Raw genomic sequence first — 24,040 nt, forward strand, 5'->3', positions numbered from 1 at the left:
GTTGCCGCAACTTACCCGTTCGCAGTGAAATCGTTAAACGGAAACCGACGGATTGATTCGATCGAGGGGCTCTCTGTGCGAATGTCGACGCCACTCGGGATACAAAGACGGACACCGATGGACGAAAACTAGGGAATCGTATTCTAGGTTGAACACGAGACACACCAGACAAAGTAATGGTATGCGCGCTCGCGACACGACGTGCGGCTCTCGCTCGCCTGGTTGCCGTACGAGGAGACGAACGGAGACGAACGCTCGAGAATGCGGCGGTAAAGCGGAGCTACGGGTGTCGGTCCCCCCCCCCTCCTCTCGCCCTTCAGCCTGCCCCAGGCTCGCTCGCTCGCTCGCTCGTTTTTCCCTCACCCCGCCGCCCACTTACACTATCCGCGTATACACCACGCACGGGTAGAACACAACGACGGCCGACGACGACACAACGACGGCTACGACGCGCTCCGCCAATCGGGCGTTGTGGCGTCATGCCGCGTGACGTCATAGTCGCGAGTCGCGAGGCCGCGCATGCGCGCCGCCGGCCGCCCTAGGGGGACACGTAGTCAGCGACCGGGACTCGAGCGCGAACGGATCGCGGCGGTGGGAGGAAGACGGCGAATACGAGGGGAAAAAGAAAGATGGAGATTGTACGCGCGCGCACTTGATCAGCGTACCCACTCTTCTCGCGACGAGAGGCCCACTTTACACCGGAGAAAATGCTGCTAACGCTGGCGAAGACTTCGTAGAAATTTTTAGAAAACAGTAAACGTCGAAATATTCGCACAAAGTTAATGCTGTTTCGAAATATTATTTCGTTTGATGCTTGAATGAAGCAAATATTGTTTCGTTCGATATTTTAGGTTAGAGAAAATACTATTTCTTGTCTACACTTCGATTCAAATGTGGAGTACAATGCGTCCAATCCGAACGATGGTTACGTTGTTGTAACAGTACGTCGTCTAGAATGGAAATTACCGTTTACTAAAATCGAATTGATAAAATCGAAGGTAAGTGGAGAATATCGTTACGGATTACGAAGCTGTTGGATCCTTGCGTTACCAATAACGAACGAGACCGTGTGATTTTCTAGCGTCCGCACACGGTTTTCTCGGTCGTGGAGAATCGGCGACACGAATCCGACGGTGTTGCAAAGATCGAAAACGGCTCCACCCATTTCCGATATGCGCCCCGGCCGCCGGTGTGTTTCTCAATTCGAGAAATAAAATGTGTGTCGGGAGAAGTGCCGCGGTCCGGTTCGGCTTACGAATGTATGCTCGATTGATCTTCCGACGGTTCATCCGGGTCGGCCAGATGCGTGTTCACCGGCAATAACGTTGAATACAATGTTCTTTTTCTTCGTTGCCTCCACCGAATGTAGTTTACGATTCTCTGGCTACAATTAGCCGGTGCATATTATATGTACGTACGAATCGTCGAGCGACGTGAAGCCATTGAAATTTATTTGACGACCTTTCGCCGGGAACGTGAGACAAATTTTAAATGCGATAGTTGCAACTGGGTATCCGTTCATTGATGCAAAGGCTACAGGAACGATACACGTGTACCGTTTCACGATTGCCGATGACTCTCTTTTTTTTTACAGTGATCTTGACGTGGACGTTTCACGACCTGCCTTATCTCACGATTATCGTCGATTAATAACGGGGCTTTGTGTCCAGGAAGAATTGGATCCGCTGAGACGCGCTCGAGCGAAATTGCGGCGAACGAATGACATAAACAATGGCCGGCTATTCGTGCCGCACCGCAAGCTGGGCGATCGCATAGCGGCGTGCCATTTTATCGGGTTTTCTTTCGCGATAAGGAAATAACGCGATAACGGTCGCAGAGGAGGCTCGCCGTACAGAACGGACATAGCACATGTATTATAGCATGTGTACAGGGTGTCCCAAAAATGTCTCGCAATCCGGAAATGGCGGGTTCCCCGGATCATTTGAAGCAACTTCTTCCTTTACAAAAATGTTCTCCGAGGCACCGTTAACGAGTTATCAACGAAAAACAGTGACCAATAAGAATCGAGTACGACTGACGCGAGGCGGCCCAGCCAACCAGCGCGCGAATCCCAGTTCCGCTCATTGGCTCGGTCGCCTCGCGCCAGCCGAGCTCGCCTCTCATTGGTCACTGTTTTTCGTTGATAACTCGTTAACGATGCCTCGGAGAAAATTTTTGTAAAAGAAAAAGTTGCTTCGAATGACCCGAGGAACCCGCCACTTTCGGATTGCAAGCCATTTTTCGGACATCCTGTATATTGTTGCAGCAGCAAAGGTACACGTTAACGATACATCAGATCCGCTTTCTCGATCACGTATGTTCACAGCCTCGTTAATAAAATCCTGTCGTTTTAGCCTCACGTTTTTTTCCTTTGTTCGCAGATGATGCTGATCGTGAAAACGTTGCTACGCCATAGAAGAGCATCCGGGTCGTTCCAACGAAGAGGAAAAATTCGTTGTATGCTGAACCGATTAATAGCGGCGTTGAAAGAGAAAAGATTCCGATAAGATTGTTGAGACGGCGTTATCTGGAAACGTATTAAATCGCGTGATTATTGTTCCGTCCGCGATAATATCTTTTCGTCATCTCGAAACGACGCGCCCGATGTCGAAATCTAATTTCGATATCTCGCCCGAAAGCAAAACCAAATAAACCGAGCGCCGTAATCAGCAAGAGAAACGTTGCATATTATCGTCCAACCTCGCGATGACGGAAAAGAAAAAATAGAAAATGTAAATATTGTAGTATCTTTTATCGCGATGGTAGATAGTTTTTTACGTTTCGATTGTTCGGGCAAAATGGCGGATGCTTTCGTTCGTTACGAAGCGTGTATGTAATCGATAAATATTGGGACTGCGTTTACTACTACTACCACTACTACTACTACTACTACTACTACTACTACTACTACTACTACACTGCTACAATGTACGTTTGCGAGCGGATAAAATAACGCGAACGTTTAATTGATTGATAAAACGTTCTTCGCACGTTATGTGCCTCTGTTAAACAGTACCAGCCGATATCTACAGATGTGACATCACTCTGACATCATATTCCGATACAACTTTGTAACGACGTAACTTTCAACGTAGTCCTTCGTTCGAAGAAAAAAAATAATGTACTCTGTAATTTCAATATTTTTGGAAGAGATCCGAAACCAGTTTTGAAAGTGCGTAAAGAACAAATACATGTACAGTAATGTCTCCCTTACCGACGCTCAGATTGTCCACTAAATTGGACAATTTGGGAAGAGGAAATAGGATTATTCGAGCCTCGCGGCTCGTTTTTATAATTGTAGACAATTTATAACTATAAAAATAGAACCGCAAGCGGCTCGAATAATCGTATCTCCTCTTCCCATATTGTCCATTTTTGTGGACAATCCGAGCGTCAATTAGGGAGACATGCTCCGACACTGTTCTCTGGAAAGTTGAACGATTTCTTCGTTCACGCGACTTTATCTGGGGACCTCGAAAAAAAATTGCAGCCGTCCCAACAGCGCTCTTATCGATAACCTTAATCGTTATTATCGTTCTCGGGTTCTATCAATAATACTATCGGCGGACGGATCGAAAAACGTGCCGTTACATTTGGCCGCGCGCAATCTTACCTCCGTATAAGCTCGCGATTCAGGACCTAGGATAAATTTGTCTATACACAAGCAGTCGTCGGCAGACACACACACACACAGTCGCCAGACATTCCGTGTCATGAATATTGTTATTTTTACGAAACTGTTCAGCGATACAGCCGATAAGAATGTTTACCATTTCTAATGTTATTAAAAATGCTATAAAAACTATAGCGGCATATAACATAACAGATCTCTACATTTTGTGTAGGTGAGAGATCGTTTCGTCGAAATCAATCGAGATAATCGTCTATGATAAAACAGAAATTTATTAAGAGGCGCCACATGCCAAACGGCGAACGTGTGTCTAACGTGCGCGCGTCAGTGGGTTACTATATGTATGTACGTACGTATGTATGTATGAATGTCTGTATGTATGTATTTCATAGGGGCAAATGATAGGGCAACTTTATCTAGTGCGACGCGCTACAGAATTATTTCCGCTTCGTCGAGACACGCGGTAGACAGGTCTGCCCTGTTGGCATCTTCTTTTCATCGAAATGTCCGCTGCAGTTTTTTATCTGATCGGACAAGTTTCCGCTGTACGTTTTAAGAGAACAGAATTCTGAATATTTTCGCGAACGTTTCAAATCCGTGGAAGAATACTTTGTGCGGCTGTCGTAAATAATTAGATCCGGAATCTTCGAGCAATTCGAATTCGTGATTTCTACAAGAAATTAGAACAGAATTGTCGCGTTCGAGACAATTAAGGATCGACGCAATCACGATTTTTATTTTAAAATTGTTGGCATTATAGAGACTTTTTCGTAGAAAATGATTGAATAAATATTGTTAGTTATATAGCGTATGTTGTAACAAAAATGGGGCGGAAAATTTACATAAATTCAGATCTATTTTTCTTGTTAAGTATTACACATCCGTTATTTTTAATAACGGTAGGCGTCAATTTGGAGGGTCGAAGCGAATGTACATACGTATTTGCAAGAGATACGGTGTTACAGAGATTTCCAAGATTATCCGCGATCTGCGATGGCGATCGATTCAGAGCGGAAGATTTTTGAAAAAACGGGCCGTGCATAAGAACCGTTGTGTTTACAATGTTCGCGGCGCACGAGCACGAAGAGCACGAGCACTGTAAACGCGCCGAGATCTCTATCGTAAAATACGATAATTTTTTAAATAGTTTAACGTTTGATAACTCGAGTTGACAGTAAATATCCGGACACACCTGGTGGTACGTGTCATAGGGTTATCGCCGGTTGAGCGATTACGTAACGGAATTTAAAGTGTCTTTAACGGAATATTTCACTCGGCTGTTCGTAATCAGCGTAAAAATACGGTTATGCAGCTCGCTTGGCCGATCAACGGTACATTTCAATTGGAAAACCGTACATTAATCGTCGACAACTAAAATCAATGGAGATAACAAATGCATTATTCATCGCGCTGCAATGAAATTCGAGACTATTTCCACCGGGAAGCAAGCGAGAATGTTTAAAAACAAAGACTAACGTTATTATGAAGATGATTGTACAATTCTGATTGTATGAGAATTAATGTGATAAAATTGTTCGACGCACAGGGATGCACGGTTTAAACAAATAGTAACGTTGCGAGAGAAAAAGCTAATTATGTATATTAAAATAAATAAAATTCTAATTATGTGTATCAGTACGACGATAAAATTGTTCCATGTAAGCTGAGACTGTAATTAAGATCAGCATTTCTTGCATTACAAGGTTATATTATAATGCATAATATAACGAGGTTAACCTCTACGATAAATATTTCTAACAATCGCAATTGTATTATTTTTTCGAGCAATCTCGAGTAGATATCTCGGCTAAACATAACGCTGAAACATAACACGCTCGCTTAATATTTATTTTGCTAACCCGAGGGTACGTTCCGACCGGACTTATCCCTCTCCAGGGCCAAACGCTCTGGCGACCAGAAAAACTCGGGAATGTAAATGGTCGCCGACGAGTCTCGATACGCGATTCGTATATTTCATCCGAACACAAATACGCGGCATAGGAATCGTATAGGATTCGCGGACGAATTCGCTTAGCCCGGGGCATAGTCGCGATCCCCGATCGGTTCGAATCCGATTAACAAAGAGAGCGTCGTAGTTTTTCGAGCGTAAGTCTGGCTTTGCCGGCGAGCTGCTTTACGTGCTCGCTCGAGAGTCGTATGTCTCGTGACGTCATCCGGGGCTACGGCAACGTCGCCGAACGATCGCGCGGCGTTGTCGGCACGGCGTGTCTCTCTCTCTATGTGCCGGAAATTCACGAGTCTCTCGCCGCTTCTATGTAGATTCACGTAAACCCTGTTTGTTTCCCAAACGATTCGCTGATCGTGACGATATATCGTTACGGAGCACGCACGTCCCCTTTGTGCTCGCGGCGTACGGATACGGAATTTTAGCAGAAGTCCGTCGGGCAAACAAGAAGCCGGGGGGCCCCGCGGATTCCTTTGTCAGAAGCATCGTTCCCGTTCAATTGCGAAAAAGCAACGCGCCGGTTCACAGCAGATAATATCGTTCTGTCACGTTACAATGTATGTATGCTAGCCGGGGAAAATCAATCCGGCGCTTCTCTCTACTAACCTTTTACTGGAACACCGTCGCCCGGCCGCGACTATCCGCGTCGAAAACATCGGGCTCGCTTCAAGGGTCCGTTGCGATATTGACCCGAGGTTGCGTTAGGTTATTTCTGTCGGCGGGGGTTCATGCACCTTTTCAGGTGAAACGTTCGAATTTCCGTTTCGAGCGGGCGGGCCGACCGATTCCGAGTGTTTTCCACCCCTGTGATAGGAACGCGTTAAAGGCGTGTATTATTATTACGGATGTTATGCTATCTCGCGGGCCGCCATTCGGCCATGTCCTTGACCCCGTATCGATGGCCGAAACGGCCGAGGCGTCGTCGTGTGCAATGCCCCTGTAGAAGGTAAAAGATACACACAGAGAGCGGACTCCTTTCTATGCACGCTCAAGCGGAATGTAAAGTGATACGCTTGTGGATGCACCGTGGATGCGCCGTGTGTACTCCTTATTTTCGAGGGTATGTATGTACATAGAGCCAGCGGTGTGTAATATTTCTGAAAACGATATTAGACGATCGCCGGTATTCTATCGAATGGCAGAGCTATTCACTACCGTATCAAACCCGACCCAACGATTCAAATATGCAGGGTGTCCCGAAAATGTCTCGCAATCCGAAAATGGCGGGTTCCTCGGGTCATTCGAAGCAACTTTTTCCTTTACAAAAATGTTCTCCGAGGCACCGTTAACGAGTTATCAACGAAAAACAGTGACCAATGAGAGGCGAGCTCGGCTGGCGCGAGGCGACCGAGCCAATGAGCGGAACCGGGCTTCGCGCGCCGGTTGGCTGGGCCGCCTCGCGTCAGCCGTACTCGATTCTTATTGGTCCACTGTTTTTCGTTAATAACTCGTTAACGGTGCCTCGGAGAACATTTTTGCAAAGGAAGAAGTTGCTTCAAATGATCCAAGGAACCCGCCATTTCCGGATTGCGAGACATTTTTTGGGACACCCTGTATAATAATATATATTAGATATAATAATATATATATTATTAGATATATAATAATACGACGCGAGATATGAATTGACTCGAATTACAATAACTAGCAACAAATCGATCGAAATCCAACGAAAAATGTTTCACACGTTTTCCTGTTATACAAATTGAAGCATACGAATAGAATAGCTGCTCGCGTTCCTGACCATTTCTTATCTGAAATGAAAAATGTCTATTTCGGTCGCTTATGCAACCGAAGAGTTCTGTCTTATCGGCTGTTAGGGGTTTCGTATATCCGTCGAAACGAAAAAGGACCGCGTTCCCTTCTCGAGCAAGTCGGCACTTTTTACGGCGGGTAGGAGGAAACGACCGAAGAACCCCGACATGGTTCGCGTGATGGGGAACGGTCAAGGATACGGACGATCCTTTAAATCAACCCCTGTGGCCGAGTGTTTACCGTTCGAAATGGACCAAGGGAAGAGGATACGCGCGCGATATGCGACCTAATTCAGTACCCTACTACTGATAACGATGACGTCACGATAGCTCGTCTACTCGTTACTAGTCACGGACAGTACGTGACACGGGACCCAACTGTAGAGAGATGAGCAGGGGCGATAATGATGCTACACTACATTACGTTATGCGTTACGTTACGCTGTTTTCCTCGTGACACAACACGCGGCCGGTTTGTTCTCTCGCACGACCGGTCCGCTGTCCATTCGATCGCGGAGATGCTGCCGGGAAACATCCGCGGCGCGGCTACCAAGCGCTAAATATTGGGTTGGCAACTAAGTAATTGCCGATTTCAGTTATAGATGTCTCTCACTCCCATTTTTATGATATCTGTAAATGTTATATTATAAAATTATTATTATTATTATTATTATTATGTTATTTTTTATTATCCGTAAATGTTAGCAACTGGACAAATTGAATGCAGCGGTCAAGGAAAAGCGACCAGAATTGGTCAATCGTAAAGGTGTCATTTTCCAGCAGGACAATGCTAGGCCGCGCACGTCTTTGTCCACTCGGCAAAAATTGATGGATATTGGTTGGGAATCGATGTTACACGCACCATATAGCCCCGATTTCGCGCCATCGGATTACCACTTATTTCGATTCCTGGACAACTCCCTTCGTGGTAAAACTTTTAACGATGATGACGCTGTAAAATCTCACTTAACTCAGTTTTTGGCCGAAAAGGATCAGACTTTCTACGAGCGTGGAATTTTCAAGTTGTCAGAGAGATGGCAAAAGATCGTCGAACAAAATGCAAAATACATTACAGATTAAACTTCATTCCAAGCAAAAAAGAATTTTTATTTCATTGAACAAATCGACAATTACTTAGTTGCCAACCCAATACTTCCAACACCCCATTACAGATGTACATGTGTAGTAGAGTTCGGCGGGAATTTAGAGAGGAAACGCGCTGCGGACGTATTTTTGGATAATACAATTATTTTGGTCGTAGATTACATATATTAACCCTTTGCACTCGGAGCCATTTTAAGTCGAAATCCAAAATAGTTTTTCGGTCCTAAGCTATTTTATTTTACATGACTGCAATTTATGCATCGAGTCTTGTAATTAATACAGCGGTCACCATTTTAACAGTTTTAAGGTTATGTCAAAGTTAAATTAAATAAATAGTTTATTTTACATGACTGAGCTATTTTATTTTACATGACTGCAATTTATGCATCGGGTCTTGTAATTAATACAGCGGTCACCATTTTAACAGTTTTAAGATTATGTCAAAGTTAAATTAAATAAATAGTTTATTTTACATCACTGAGCTATTTTATTTTACATGACTGCAATTTATGCATCGGGTCTTGTAATTAATACAGCGGTCACCATTTTAACAGTTTTAAGATTATGTCAAAGTTAAATTAAATAAATAGTTTATTTTACATCACTGAGCTATTTTATTTTACATGACTGCAATTTATGCATCGGGTCTTGTAATTAATACAGCGGTCACCCTTTTAACAATTTTAACATTCAAACATTCAAGCTGCCCAAAAATGTCTCGCAATCCGGAAATGGCGGGTTCCTCGGATCATTTGAAGCAGCTTCTTCCTTTACAAAAATGTTCTCCAAGGCACCGTTAACGAGTTATTAACGAAAAACAGTGACCAATAAGAATCGAGTACGGCCGACGCGAGGCGGCCCAGCCAACCAGCGCGCGAAGCCCAGTTCCGCTCATTGGCTCGGTCGCCTCGCGCCAGCCGAGCTCGCTTCTCATTGGTCACTGTTTTTCGTTGATAACTCGTTAACGGTGCCTCGGAGAAAATTTTTGTAAAGGAAAAAGTTGCTTCGTATGACCTGAGGAACCCGCCACTCTCGGATTGCGAAACATTTTTGGGACACCCTGTATAATATCCAATTCCGAATGTTAATGGTTTGTTGTCTTATTTTAAGAATTACGCCCCATAGAAACGGAAATAACCGTGAAATTATTTGCAAGCTTTCGCAACAGAGTATCCGAGCAACGGATGCAGGACAGTCTAGCGTATTGGAGAATTCTGTCTCCCAGGGCGTGCGACTTTGTGAATATCCGCAGAGCATTGATTCGCGCTGGAAAGGTACGAGAGACGTGAGAAAATGAAAGTACAGCAGCCGCTTTAGATCGATCAGCCCCGGCGAGAGAACGGGGACCGGTCGTCTCACCGTCGTCGCTACCGCCGCTGCCGCCGTCGTCGTCGTTGTCGTCGTCGTCGTCGTCGTCCTTACGTCGCGTCGGCGTCAACTCACGAGATTGCGCGATGATGTCATGTATTCGGCCGAGTTTACGCGTGTTTGTAAACAGGCAGAGGGAACGAGAGAAATAGCCCAGAAAGACGGACCAGGAGCAAACCAGGGAGGGGGGCGAGAGTAACGACGCCGAGAAAGAGGAGAGCGGGGCAGGAGGGTCGAAGGAAGAGGAAGGGAAAAAAGAAAGAGAGGGGAAGAGAGAGAAAGAGAGAGCCTTGTGTCAGGCACCTTGCCGTTCCAACTGCGCAGCATCTCTCGCCCGGTTCTCGTACGGTTTCGTCGAGGTTCCCTACGCAGCGTCGTCGCGCGTCTCGTTTTCTCGTGTACGAGCGTGACGTCATGCTGCAAGTTTCATCGGAATAGCCGGCCGCGGAGCAGGGGAGGGGAGCCTGCGGGAAGAGAGAGAGGGGACGTTACGTGGGGATGAAGAAAATGGGCGGGAGACGCGCGCGCGAAATATATACCGGGTGTCCGGATTGTACTTTGCCACGGAGATTCCAGCGAATCGAGACGCGACGAGAACCAGGAAAGTTGGAGTTGCGGTTTCGGTTTCGTTTTTCAGTTGTTCGCCATCGGAACTTGCCAAGTGGCAGGAATTAGTTGCTTGCTTCTGTTTGTCGCTCGATACGTTTCACGTATTAGTATCGAACGTCGGATATTCGTGCCTAACGTATAATGTCACGTGGGACGCGACATGGTACTGTGGTGAGACTGAATTTGCGTAGAATTTCCACAATTATTATTATTATTTCCATAATATTATTAATATATTATTATTATTATTATTATTATTTCCACAACGAGTACTTGGATTAAGCAATTTATTCAATGATTTCCTACGAAGGAGTAGTCATAATTTCAGTGATATTAAAATAGTTACGACCCTTTGCAGTCGTATGGTGGCTCTGAGGCGTCGTTAAAAACTGTAATATTGTCGTCAATTGCCGTGACGCGTTTCAAAATAACTTTAATATCAGTTGCGAGTCGCAGAATTCAATTCCATAATATATAAAACGTACTCGGTTACATAAAATTGAAATACCGAAAGTCGGAAAAACTATTTTGGATTTCGTTAGTTAAAATGGCTTCGACCGCGAAGTTCGACAGTGACGGAATTTCTATCGTGTAACACCGTGATTTTCGATTTCGATCGTAGACGTATCTTCTGAACACCCGGTACATGCGCACGGCCGTGTGTGCGCGTGCGCAGAGCGAGCTGCAGCGTCGATGCATCGACTGTTACCTGCATACAGCATACAGCGGTCTGCATGCAGAGTACTAGCGCGGTGACATCGCTCGTGTGTAGCCGTTGGTTGGCTCGTTGGTCGACTGCTTTTGCCTCTCTGCCCTCCTCTCATCTACCTACTGCACCTATATCTTCGTAGCGTAACCGGTTACGCGCCGCGTGCAAAGTCCTACCATACCGCCCCCCCGTGCCCCCGCGGCCATATCTCCTTCCTCCTTCCAGTCGCTTCTTTTCCTTTCTTCTCAGACCCATCTCTCTCCCGAACCGTTCCCAACCCTCCCCCACTTCTTCTTTCTCGCTTTTCTTTTATGCATCATTCTCGCTCCTTCTGCACGGTACGCCGAGCGTACCATGCGCAAACGATGCAACAGCAGACCAGGCTAGCCACCTAGCTGGCTGGCTGATTGACCGGCTGCCTCGTTGGCTGTGCACGATGGCTGTAAATAAAGGTTCGAAATTATTCGAACGTTCGGACCGTTCGCACCAGCCTGCTTCGGAAACTGCGACAACGGTCGCGCGGTTATTCCGCGCAGCTTTCTCCAGGTAGTTTTTTCCGTTCGTTCGTTTCTCATGATTCCTTCGCCCCGCGCTTCAAAAATTTTCCTCGAGCCCCTCGCACATTTTTCACAGGCCATAGGTATATACAGGGTGTCCCAAAAATGTCTCGCAATCCGGAAATGGCGGGTTCCTCGGATCATTTGAAGCAGCTTCTTCCTTTTCAAAAATGTTCTCCGCGGCACCGTTAACGAGTTATCAACGAAAAACAGTGACCAATAAGAATCGAGTACGGTTGACGCGAGGCGGACCAGCCAACCAGCGCACGAAGCCCGGTTCCGCTCATTGGCTCGGTCGCCTCGCGCCAGCCGAGCTCGCCTCTCATTGGCCACTGTTTGTTCGTTAATAACTCGTTAACGGTGCCTCGGAGAAAATTTTTGTAAAGGAAAAAGTTGCTTCGAACGACCCGAGGAACCCGCCACTTTCGGATTGCGAGACATTTTCGGGACACCCTGTATACTGTGCCGCGGAGTTGCACATTCGACAAGATGGCCGCGGTTCGAGGGCGGCGTTCACTTTGCAGTTCGACTAGTTTCATCTTGAAATTGCGCCGACGATGTCTCGATGATTCTCAACGAGAACAACAACAATTTTTCAATTATCGGGTCGGCCAATAAGACGGTGCGTTTTTTTTTGTCGAATGACAAAACGCAGAAGATAAACGCAATTATTTTTTGGCCAATTCTATGCCAGTTCACCGTTCGGCATCCTTGTGTTTTACACGCGATTTCTCCGCAATTCTCTTTCCTCTGCAACGTACAACTTACGAGTATGCGAAGCTCTTTCTTTCCCGATCGATCCCGATCCCCGCGGTCATCTGCATAGCGGGCCACGGCTCGCTTTATCCCATTCGGTCTCTGTCCTGCCACGCAATTTATCCGAACATGTATGTATGTATGTATGTATGTATGTAGTATTCTCTCTGCCACGCTACAGTTGTCTGCCTCGGTCAATATCACATCGTACACTCCGGCTACGCGCAGTGCGCGTTAATGCCGCACGGTTCGCGGTCTCGTTTTTAGAATAGGTTACATCAGCTCGGTCATGCACCCGTTATACATGTGTATGTATACAGAATTTACGAGCCGCTTCTCTCTGCCGCGTTTTTTTCACCGGTTCACGGTGCCGAGACGCTCCGCGTCCACGGTACGGACGGTATAATTCTTCTGAAACGATACCTTTTGCGAATATATATATATATATATATACACCTATATTACAATATAGTTGCATATATTATTATAGTATTATTATAGTAGTTATTATTATTATTTATTATTATTATTAGTTAGTATTATTATATTAATAATATTATAATATTATATTAATTAATTATAATATTATTATTATTATTATTTTTAGTTATTATTATAGTCGTTATTATAGTAGTAGTATAGTAGTATTATAGTAGTATATAATAAACAACAATTCGCGGCTGTACGTTTCTTAACCCTTTGCACTCGGAGCCATTTTATCTGTAAATCTAAAATAATTTTTCTGACTTATAGCATTTTCATTTTATATGATACAGTGCATTTTGTGATGAATTGTGATGAAATTGAGTCGTGTGACCTCGCACGACAGTTACACAATTTAACAATTTGTTCGATCTAAACTTTCTTAAGATAAATATTATTTTGGAATGTGATATAACAAATTCTAGCGGTGTCTCAGGGTCACCACTCGAGTGCAAAGGGTTAAGACACAACATTCTTCGATTTTAACACTATGCTGTCCGGTGGCACCACGCTGGTGCCGTGCAAAAACTATCTGTTGTGTGCCGGTGGTTCCACAAAACCTATAATATATATAATAATATATATATATATAATAATATATATATATATATATATATATATATATATATGTATATATAATATAATATATATATAATTTATATAATATATAAATAAAAAACTGAGATAACATTTGAACTATATTTCTTGGGTGTTAAAAGGCAGCTAACTAACTAATAGCACTGTGCTTATTCAACTAAGAATTAAGCACGAAAATTCTTGGATGACGTATCTTAATTTTAGGAATTTATATTGCCGCCATCTTCGAAATTTTTTGTTTAATCTAAAATCTCCAAGCCATTATGCCGGCGTCGAACAAAAAATCATATCTGAGATCTGCGGACGGTATAGTGTTAATATGGACAAGTAATAATAATTATCGACGCTGTGCAAATAGTAGAACAAAATACGGCGAGACATAATTATACTGAAACTGGTGTCAGGATTAACTAAAAGCTTGGCGATTTTATTATGTTTATGATCCCACAATCCTGTCGCAGCTGCTACGCAGTATAGAAACATTTCCATATATGTATGTATGTACTTAATTGTACGGAGTTTCTTACGACAATTTCTCTCGGTTACGCCGTGAGTTGCGGCGAGACCTTTGGATTCAGCAGAAACTATACAGGGTGTCCAAAAAATGTCTCGCAAATCCGAAAGTGGCAGGTTGCTCAGGTCATTTGAAGCAACTTTTTCCTTTACAAAAATTTTCTCCGAGGCACCGTTAACGAGTTATCAACGAAAAACAGTGACCAATGAGAGGCGAGCTCGGCTGGCGCGAGACGGCCGAGCCAATGAGCGGAGCTGGGCTTCGCACGCTCGTTGGCTCGGTCGCCTCGCGTCAGCAGAGCTCGCTTCTTATTGGTTGGCGTTCTTCATTAATAACTCGTGAACGAAGCCGCGGTTTGCATTTTCGCTAAGGAAAAAGTTACTTCAAATAACCTAAAGAATCCACCATTTCCGTATTGCGAGACATTTTTGGGACACCCTGTATATTGTCGTTATTCCCATTGGAATACCAGTCTTGCGACCGGCGATCTATAAGATGATAGGCATTAGCACACGATATTCGGCATATTTTATTTGCACAACGAACAAGGAATGTAATTTTATACGAATTTTATAATTTTATACGACAATATAATCTATTCGAAATATTATTCGAAGAATTTATTCGAGATATTATACGAATAAAATTTTGTTCGTAGAATTCGTACCGAATTCTAACCTACAACCGTCCGAAAGGTTATTCGAATAAAGTTTCGTTGGAAAAATTTAATCGAAATGTTCGAAGTGAAACATTATTCGAATAATGTCCAACTCTCGTTATATTAGTATACATAGGTACATTGTACAATGTATGTGATAAAAACGTGACGAAATCGAAATTGATTCGATGTAAACATGTGCCGTGAAAAGGACGCTTTGTTCGCGCAACGAGACATTGGAATATAGTACACGGTATACAACGAGTGTCGGTAAGTACAACACGCGTGGTGTATACATACTCGGTACGACGATGAGTACAATGACGACGAAGTTATTGAATCAGGCGTGGTCATGTTCGAGTTTCGTTTCCTTTCTTAGGTACCCCTAATAGTTTCCGCGGGCAATGCCACCTAACGCAGACGACGGTCCGAGAGCGCATAATGCACCGGGCGGTTAATGGCGTGATGGCGTGACATTCGGCGTACACACGCACGCCGAGGTGGGGCGGACGGAACCGAACCGAGCCGAACGAGACGGGACGGGACGAGTCGAGACGAGTCGAGACGAGTCCAGTCGAGTCGAAACGAAATGAAACGGCTCTAGAACGCGATGTCGCGTGTCCCATGTTTGCAGTCGCGTGCGTCGCGAGTATTACACGCGATCTCTCGGCTAAATGCTCCGCCTCACGAACGGCCGCTGCTGCGTCGTTTTGCTTCTTCCCTTCGGCTTCTAATTCCTAACCCTTTAAACCTTTCTTGAGCCGATACTCTGGTGTACACGTTCCTATTACTTTACGCCGTTCGAGATTAGACGTTTATCACGCACGACAAACGGTTATAAATTTCGTCGCGACGGGAAAACCGTGTGCCGCGACACGATTGCTTCTTGCTTTCCCGGACAACGGCGTCCGCGATTCGATCTTTGATTTACCGCAATGGAAAGTCCCGGCGTGAGTAAGCGCCCCGTGTTACGCAAATTCTCGGTCTCCAAATGGAATGTTTTTTTTGTTTTTTCTTTTTTTTTTTTAATGAGAAACTGTTCGCTCGAACGAATTCCATTTGTTACGATCTGGTGGAGAATTATTTAACGCATCGTATGTCGGACAGGTATTAATGTCTTTCGAAAAATTTATTTTCATAAATTTTCTTCGCATATTTCAAAGAAATTCCCAGACTTTAAAACTATAAATTGACGGACTTTCCAAGTTTTTATGGCCAACGCCGGACGCGATCGTGTCACTCTACGAGTGAAAACTGAGGAAATGCTGTACAAGTGCATATACGGAGCCGTGGAATAAATAAGACACGAATACATACACTGTTCGCATCAACGGTTTATGTACTACGTTCCTCCGATCGATATCTTAGGTGATTTCGGCGTGGCTCGGGTCCACTTGGACCCAGAATATAAATATTGTTATTCGACTACAGTAATGTCTCTCTAACTGACGCTCAGATTGCGCACAAAAATGGACAATTTGGGAACAGGAGATACGATTATTCGAGCCCTGTAGCTCGTTTGTTTATAGTTGTTGACAATTCGTAATTATAAAAACGAACCGCAAGGTTCGAATAATCTCGTATCTCTTTTTCCCAAATTGTCCATTTTTGTGGACAATCTGAGCGTCAATTAGAGAGACATTATTGTATCTAGTTTCCGCGGATTAATTAAAATTGTCGACGGTTCCATTACGCAGTAGACAGTTCCTTAGGCGATTTCGGCGAGACTCGGGCCCACTTGGACCCAGGATATAAATATCGTTATTCGACTATCTAGTTTGCGACGATTAATTCAAATTGTCGACAGTTCCATCAAGCTTTCTACAAAATCTAACGCGTCTATAAGACGCACATACAGGGTGTCCCAAAAATGTCTCGCAATCCAGAAATGGCAGGTTCCTCAGGTCATTTGAAGCAACTTTTTCCTTTACAAAAATTTTCTGCGAGGCGCCGTTAACGAGTTTTCAACGAAAAACAGTGACCAATGAGAGGCGAGCTCGGCTGGCGCTAGGCGACCGAGCCAATGAGCGGAACCGGGCTTCGCGCGCCGGTTAGCTGGGCCGCCTCGCGTCAGCCGTACTCGATTCTTATTGGTCGCTGTTTTTCGTTGATAACTCTTTAACGGTGCCTCGGAGAACATTTTTGCAAAGGAAGAAGTTGCTTCAAAAGATCCGAGGAACCCGCCGTTTCTGGATTGCAAGACATTTTTGGGACACTCTGTATATTAGAAAATACGTTGTAAAAATTGCTAAATAAAATTACAAATGATTCTGAACGTATCAAGTTACATTTTCGTAGACGCGGTCCGCCGTTCGAGGATTAAAGTTCTCTTATCTTCGCCGAAGCAGTTTCGTGCGCAAGGGAAACTCGCGCGTAATAATTCGCGAACGTTTCAGCCTTTTAAGCGAGAGGCGTGCAGAGTTTGAACGGCCAGAGTAATACGCGTGATGCAGCGTCGCGTATCTCCCGAAGGGAAAATGCACTTGTGGAACGTGAACTTGACCGGTACGTGCGTGTCTACGTGTTCTTTTGTCAAGACCTCGTGAGAAAGCGTTCCACAATGACACGGTTATACGCGCGGGGCGCAGAAAGGAACACGACTCGGCTGCCTCCGCGAATCGCCTTGCGCAAACCAGCGACAAATATAATGACTTTTCGAAAAGAAAAAAAAAAGGAATCCGTTTCCACGTAATCTCTGAATGCATAATTTTTTTTTCGGAATCCGAAACCGATGTGTACGAGCGAGGTGTAAATGTGTACCAAGTACATATGTATGTACGTGCGTGTGTGGTCGAATCGCGGCGAGAGTGATGTAACAGATCCAGCGTGAATGAAAACACGGAATGTTTATGTGCTCGGCTGGTCGAAGTCATAAATATGTCTGACAAAATGACCTAACTTTTTTTCTTTTTTCTCCGCGGAGCGTCGTCGGCACGAAAGAAAACTTGCGACTAGCTACGGTAATAATAACAGTAATAATAATAATAACGTTCCGGTAAAGAAATGTGTACAAACAAGAGAGAAACACGTGTGCGAAACATGTGCAGATCAAATAACGTTTGTTATTGCATCGGGTTGCTGGAAAGGTGATTTCGGCTTTTTCATCGACGATTTCTCAAATCCACTAAAATAATATTAGTCTATCAGATGTCAATGTTTTAGCCAAATTTTTAGATATTATCGAATCGGCGTCCTGTTTAATAATTAAATGCAATACCTGATTGCTAAATTCAAATTTTCATCAACAATTTTTATAATCTAATAGTTTATTTGTTGCTTTATCGTAACGTTGTTAAAATGGTATCACGTTACAAGCTTAATACAGTATTAAATTAGTATTATTAGTATTAAATATTAGTATAAATATATATTATAAATTCAAATTTCCATCAACAATTTCTCTAACCTAATAGTTTATTTGTTGCTTTATCGTAACGTTGTTAAAATGGTATCACATTACAAGTTTAATACAGTATTAAATTAGTATTATTAGTATTAGTATTAAATATTAGTATAAATATATATTATAAATTCAAATTTTTCCATCAACAATTTCTCTAACCTAATAGTTTATTTGTTGCTTTACCGTAACGTTGTTAAAATAGTATCACATTACAAGCTTAATACAGTATTAAATTAGTATTATTAGTATTAGTATTAAATATTAGTATAAATATATATTATAATTATAAAGTATAAATATAAATATATATTAGTATTAAATTAAAGTATTAAAGTATCGAATGTTCATCTAAGACCGATATGGTAAAAACAGACTTTTTTAATTGTACTTTTTTAATTGTAGGACCTGTCGCATTAGGAAGGAATCGAACGGTTTATAGCAGACAGGAGATGGGAAGCAGTTGTGATTTGACGCGATAAAATCGTGCCCAATATAACTTTTTAGCGAGATCTAATCGGATGACCCGGCAGATGTTCCGCCGTGTTATCGTTGTTTACCTTCGTCGAAATTTTCGGTCGAACAAATTCGAGAATTTTCTGTCGACGTAAATTATATTCGAGCGGCAGCTGTTAGTCGATTCCGTTCGTGATTCAATGTTCACGAATTAATACGCTACGCTTCTGTAATATGTTGCAACTTTCATTAAATCAGAAACGAATTAAAGACAGATTTTCGTGGCTTCAGTTTCGCAAACATTTATTTGTTCTATCGATCATCGTCGAGAAGAAAAACTGTGTAAAATATTGCACTATTTCCCAGTTATGGTGTGCACATTATTATTATTATTATTATTATTATTATTATTATTATTATTATTATTATTATTAGACTGCGGATCTCTATGCGAAATAATAATTTTCCAAAAAGAATTTTCCTATTGTGAAAAATAGGAATTAAGCAAAGATAAATTGTTTATTTAGATCATTTCAATAAGCTGAAAATAGCGTAGCTATGTTATTAAATTTTTCTTGGGTCCTCAGAATTTTGGGTGTCCCAAAAATGTCTCGCAATCCGAAAGTGGCGGGTTCCTCGAGTCATTCGAAGCAACTTTTTCCTTTACAAAAATTTCCTCCGAGGCACCGTTAACGAGTTATCAACGAAAAACAGTGACCAATGAGAGGTGAGCTCGGCTGGTGCGAGGCGACCGAGCCAATGAGCGGAACCGGGCTTCGCGCGTCTCGCCTCGCGTCAGCCGTACTCGATTCTTATTGGTCACTGTTTTTCGTTAATAACTCGTTAACGGTGCCTCGGAGAACATTTTTGTAAAGGAAGAAGTTGCTTCAAATGATCCGAGGAACCCGCCATTTCCAGATTGCGAGACATTTTTGAGACTCCCTGTATTTCAACTACGTACATACTTTAGTCATAAATGCATAAAATTCGCGGTCTAATTATTATGATATCCCGTTCCCTCGAGGTGTAGACATTTTAGTAAATAGCTGGGAGCAAATGTAGTGTACAGTCCTCGTCGACACGCATTAGGAAGGACACATCCTATCGGCCGGAAGCACGTTTGTACTTCAGGTTTCGGTGGCCAGCCTCGCAGTTGTAAGTCTTCGTTCCTGCCTACCCTCGCCGAAGTCGGCGAGGATTTATGTTGCAGAACGCGTACGCCGAACATTCCCATTAATTCGATCAATCAAAGTAACACATACGCTTCCTGTTCGAGGCGGCAGAAAAAAAAGAGACTCGTCGCTGCTTATTCAGCTTATCGGTAACAGTCTGTCCGTTTCACGTTCTCCATCGATTTAAATAGACGAGAAAAGAAACTGCCATATACATAACGTGCTACGAACACACATGCAACCTTGGCGAAAAAAAACTAGTGCCAGGGGACAGACGTCATAGACATAATGCCTCTATCAATGAACCATAAAGAGTTGATCTGGCTATTAAGTCGAGAGAAAAAAGAAAAAAGGAAGAAAAAAAGAGAACCGTGATCGGTTCGCCACCGGCGGTCGTTTAAATGGAAAAAAGAATTCCGCAGGGAATTACCATGAAACGTTAGTCTAATACGTATGTATATCTAACGACGAAGCTGGTCATATCAGGCGAGAAATGACGACGTAGGAAGAATACATAATCGCATCACGTTTTCGCTATTCCATTCTTACACGTGACCGCGCATACTCTCTCGTCCGCCACCGCGCGCCGCCCCGCGGCCGTTCCATACAACCAAAGACGGCGTATTACTACGTGCACACGACGACGACGAGTCCACCGCCACGTGTCCAATGGCGAGGACGAAAAAGGAAAAAAAAAGAAGAAATACGAACAGATAGAGAAAAAAAAGATGCGATCGTTGCATCGTTGTGTTCGTTCGGCCGACGGGAGAACGCCTCGAAGGACGTGCAATCTTTCCGTATCCGGTCGCGAAAATTACCGCTTCCTGTTAGGACGTCCGAAGAGGGCGTAGCTGTCGTTAGATGAATCATGCGAGCACCGCCGGTTATACGCTTGCAAACAAGGTGAGACCTGGCGCCGATCTTGTCCGTACATGGAACCACGAAACGATCCGCTCGTAATAAATTAGCGCGCCGAAGGAGGCACAGGCGTCTCGCATCGAAAAAACATTGTTTATAATTTACGCGATTTTATACCACGACTGAACAGACACGCGCGATCCGTTTTTATACGTACGTACACGCGTGTCCTCTGTTTTTGAACGTGTCCACGGTTGTTTCTTATTATCGTACAATACTTCGCGCGAAACCTAACCTATCAATGTAGATCGTTTCGACCGGTTTCGTATTTCTTTAGCTTGAGATTGTCGACAAAGACTCTTTTTGTAGGAATGTACATGGAATAAACTTCTCGATTCAAGCATACGTTGCAGTAAAAGTGGTGAAATGTTTAAATAAATTCAGTCTTGTCGTTCTTACAGAACAATACAGTATAGTGTTAAAATGAGAAGGGTGTAATATTTACGAAGTTAAATTTTACTTATTTAAAAAATATCTGAATTGTGTCAGAGTTTCGATAAGTCAATATTTTTTCACGATAACGAAGTCCGCTAGGAGTTGTTGTCAGCCGGTGTTCAAAGTGAACACGATTTCGGTGTGGTCGGTCTAAGAATAGACTCCGCGGTTTTGCATCTTTATGCAACCCGTGTGTCCGAACATTTTTAACGTCTCGCGAAATATCGCAGAGCCTCATTTTATTTCTGACAGAGAGTATATACGATACAATTTTGTCCAACCGTTTCTATAAATTCTGCCGGACCGAGAACTAACTATGCGAACTTGATAAATAAATAAATAAAACGGGGAGCAATCCGCGCCGTTAAAACGAAAGAGGATATCAGTGACCGCGAATACGTAGACCGCGGATTTTGGTGTAAAATAAACACCTTGGTGCCTCGATTGCAAGAACTTGCAGGAACTTCGTATACATTCCTATGAAAATATACAGAATGTCCCAAAAATGTCTCGCAATCCGGAAATGACGGGTTCCTCGGATCATTTGAAGCAACTTCTTCCGTTGCAAAAATTTTCTCTGGGGCACCGTTAACGAGTTATTAACGAAAAACGGTGACCAATAAGAATCGAGTACGGCTGGCGCGAGGCGGCCCAGCCAACCAACGCGCTAAGCCCGGTTCCGCTCATTGGCTCGGTCACCTCGCGCCAGCCGAGCTCGCCTCTCATTGGTCACTGTTTTTCGTTAATAATAACTCGTTAACGGTGCCTCGGAGAAAATTTTTGTAAAGGAAAAAGTTGCTTCGAATGACCTGACGAATCCGCCACTTTCGGATTGCGAGTCACTTTTGGGACACCCTGTGAATCGATCGGTATCGCTTACGAGCGAGCCGGCCGGCAGGTCGGATTTATCGAACAAAAACCGTAGCGATCCGTCGATCACGTTCTTCGCTGTAGCGGATCGGAATCGTGCGGCTGGAACGATAGACGGAGGAGTAGAAGGATCATCGAATGAAATCAGAAACGACGCGTGAATTGTGAAGCTTGGTCTAACGGACGGCGTTAGGCATAGCTAGTAACCCACATTTATGTTAGACCGCTTTTATAACGCTTTCTCGAGTAAAGGTAGCCATCTGCTGGGGCACCTGACTCGATTCACCTGCCACAGGTATGTACTTACGTACACGGACTGGCTGGCTGGCGGGCGTCCGCCTGGCGACGTCAGGTGTTTCTACGGCCGCGCCGCGCCGCGTCGGCTTTAACGGCGCGTCGAAACAAAGAAGAGGGTGCGAGAGCCGAACTGACGTTTTCTCTTTTCCCTGATCCTCTTTTTCCCCCCCCCCCCCCCGCTTCCTCTGTCCGTCCGTTATCTGATCGAGATCGAGACAGCGGATAATCGACGTTCCGACTTTAAATTTCGACGCTTTTCCGACCGTCAACGAGAAATCGTTCGAGCCTAGTTGATTATTTTTACTGCATTTCGATCTTCGATATCAGCGTTTGACGCTTTCGCGACTATATATTAATAGTTTGTGTAGAATTATTAGTCCTTTGCGCTCGAAGCTATTTCAACTGTAAATTGTAATAAATTGTAATAAATAAAATGTAGAATCGTTTTTCTAACTTATAGTATTTTTATTTTATACGACAAAATGCATTTTATGCATACGATATTGACTCTTGGGACCCGCGCAACAGTTGCACTCTTAGCAATTTTTTCAATCTGAACTTTATTAGTACAATAAAATGTAGAATCGTTTTTCCCACTTATAGTATTTTTATTTTATACGACAAAATGCATTTTATGCATACGATATTGACTATTGGGATCCGCGCAACAGTTGCACTGTTAACAATTTTTTAAATCTGAACTTTATTAGTACACAGATTATCTTAAAACGAGATGTAACAAATTTTAGCGGTGCCTCAGAGTCACCACTCGAGTGCAAAGGGTTGGATACGATTATTCGAGCCTCCTCTTCCCCCAAATTGTCCATTTTCGTTTCCAAGCTAACGGTCAATTAGAAAGAATTTTACCGTGTTTTGTTTCTATTAATTGGAATTAATGCGGACTATTTCTATTATCGATCGGACGTATTATTGTATTATTATATTATATTATTATATTGTTATATTACTGTATTATTGTATTATTATATTATTATATTGTTATATTACTGTATTATTGTATTATTATATTGTTATATTATTATATTATTATATTGTTATATTACTGTATTGTTATATTACTGTATTATTATATTATTGTATTATTATATTATTATATTGTTATATTGTTATATTATTATATTATTGTATTATTATATTGTTATATTATTATATTATTATATTGTTATATTGTTATATTATTATATTATTGTATTATTATATTATTATATTATTATAATATTATATTATATATTATATATTATATGCATTTATTAATTAACATCGCTGTGGACACCGAGGACGAATCGGCGTAAACATTACCGTAATTGTTATCGAAGCGGTTTATCGCGCGTAATATCAGGGGCCAACGGGCGGCTCGCACGCAAAAGCGCAGCTTTCGCTCTCGAAGAGACGCATAAATATTTATGTCACCTCGGGATGCTCCGAGCTTCTGTCGTCCATCATAATTTCTTCGCGGAAACGTACGCGCGCGCCTTGATTTCGCAGCCGGTGCAACGATCGGGAGGAAACGTCGGTTTCCGCTTGTGTGTCGCCATTTTTTCTTTTTTTTTTCTCTTTCAGGAACGCCGTTTTCTTTCAGAAATGATTCATGCTCGTGCGGTGTACGTTGTTAACCATGCGGCCGTAAAACGATATCTGTTCCGTTGCGTTCGAGCGGCGAGCTTAAAACGAATCATCCGAGAACGTAAAAGTAACAATTATTATTTAACCAACGTAGAACGCAGAATACAGAATATGCGGCTCTGTAGAAAATCGAAGCGTGTTT

General features: G+C 43.1%; 1 protein-coding gene and 3 long non-coding RNA genes across 7 annotated transcripts in view; 2 read left to right on the forward strand and 2 right to left on the reverse strand.

Moving 5' to 3' along the window:
• LOC143263859 (uncharacterized) lies at positions 1-5,266 on the forward strand. Its single transcript, XR_013037201.1, has 2 exons — positions 1-2,274; positions 2,382-5,266. It is a non-coding gene; the product is annotated as an uncharacterized LOC143263859 (long non-coding RNA).
• LOC117223443 (uncharacterized) overlaps positions 1-24,040 on the reverse strand; it is a 90,184-nt gene that overhangs the window by 38,086 nt on the left and 28,058 nt on the right. The window lies entirely within an intron of this gene.
• Positions 13,941-15,140, reverse strand: LOC143263861 (uncharacterized). Its single transcript, XR_013037205.1, has 2 exons — positions 15,007-15,140; positions 13,941-14,536 (listed from the first exon to the last, which is right to left on the reverse strand). It is a non-coding gene; the product is annotated as an uncharacterized LOC143263861 (long non-coding RNA).
• Positions 16,329-22,707, forward strand: LOC143263860 (uncharacterized). 2 transcript variants are annotated; one of them, XR_013037203.1, is made up of 2 exons: positions 16,329-17,666; positions 18,512-22,707. It is a non-coding gene; the product is annotated as an uncharacterized LOC143263860 (long non-coding RNA). The 2 variants fall into 2 exon arrangements; XR_013037204.1 differs by having other exon boundaries at positions 16,329-17,211.

The sequence above is a fragment of the Megalopta genalis genome, chromosome 2 (assembly GCF_051020955.1).
Source record: "Megalopta genalis isolate 19385.01 chromosome 2, iyMegGena1_principal, whole genome shotgun sequence".
NCBI lineage: Eukaryota > Metazoa > Arthropoda > Insecta > Hymenoptera > Halictidae > Megalopta > Megalopta genalis.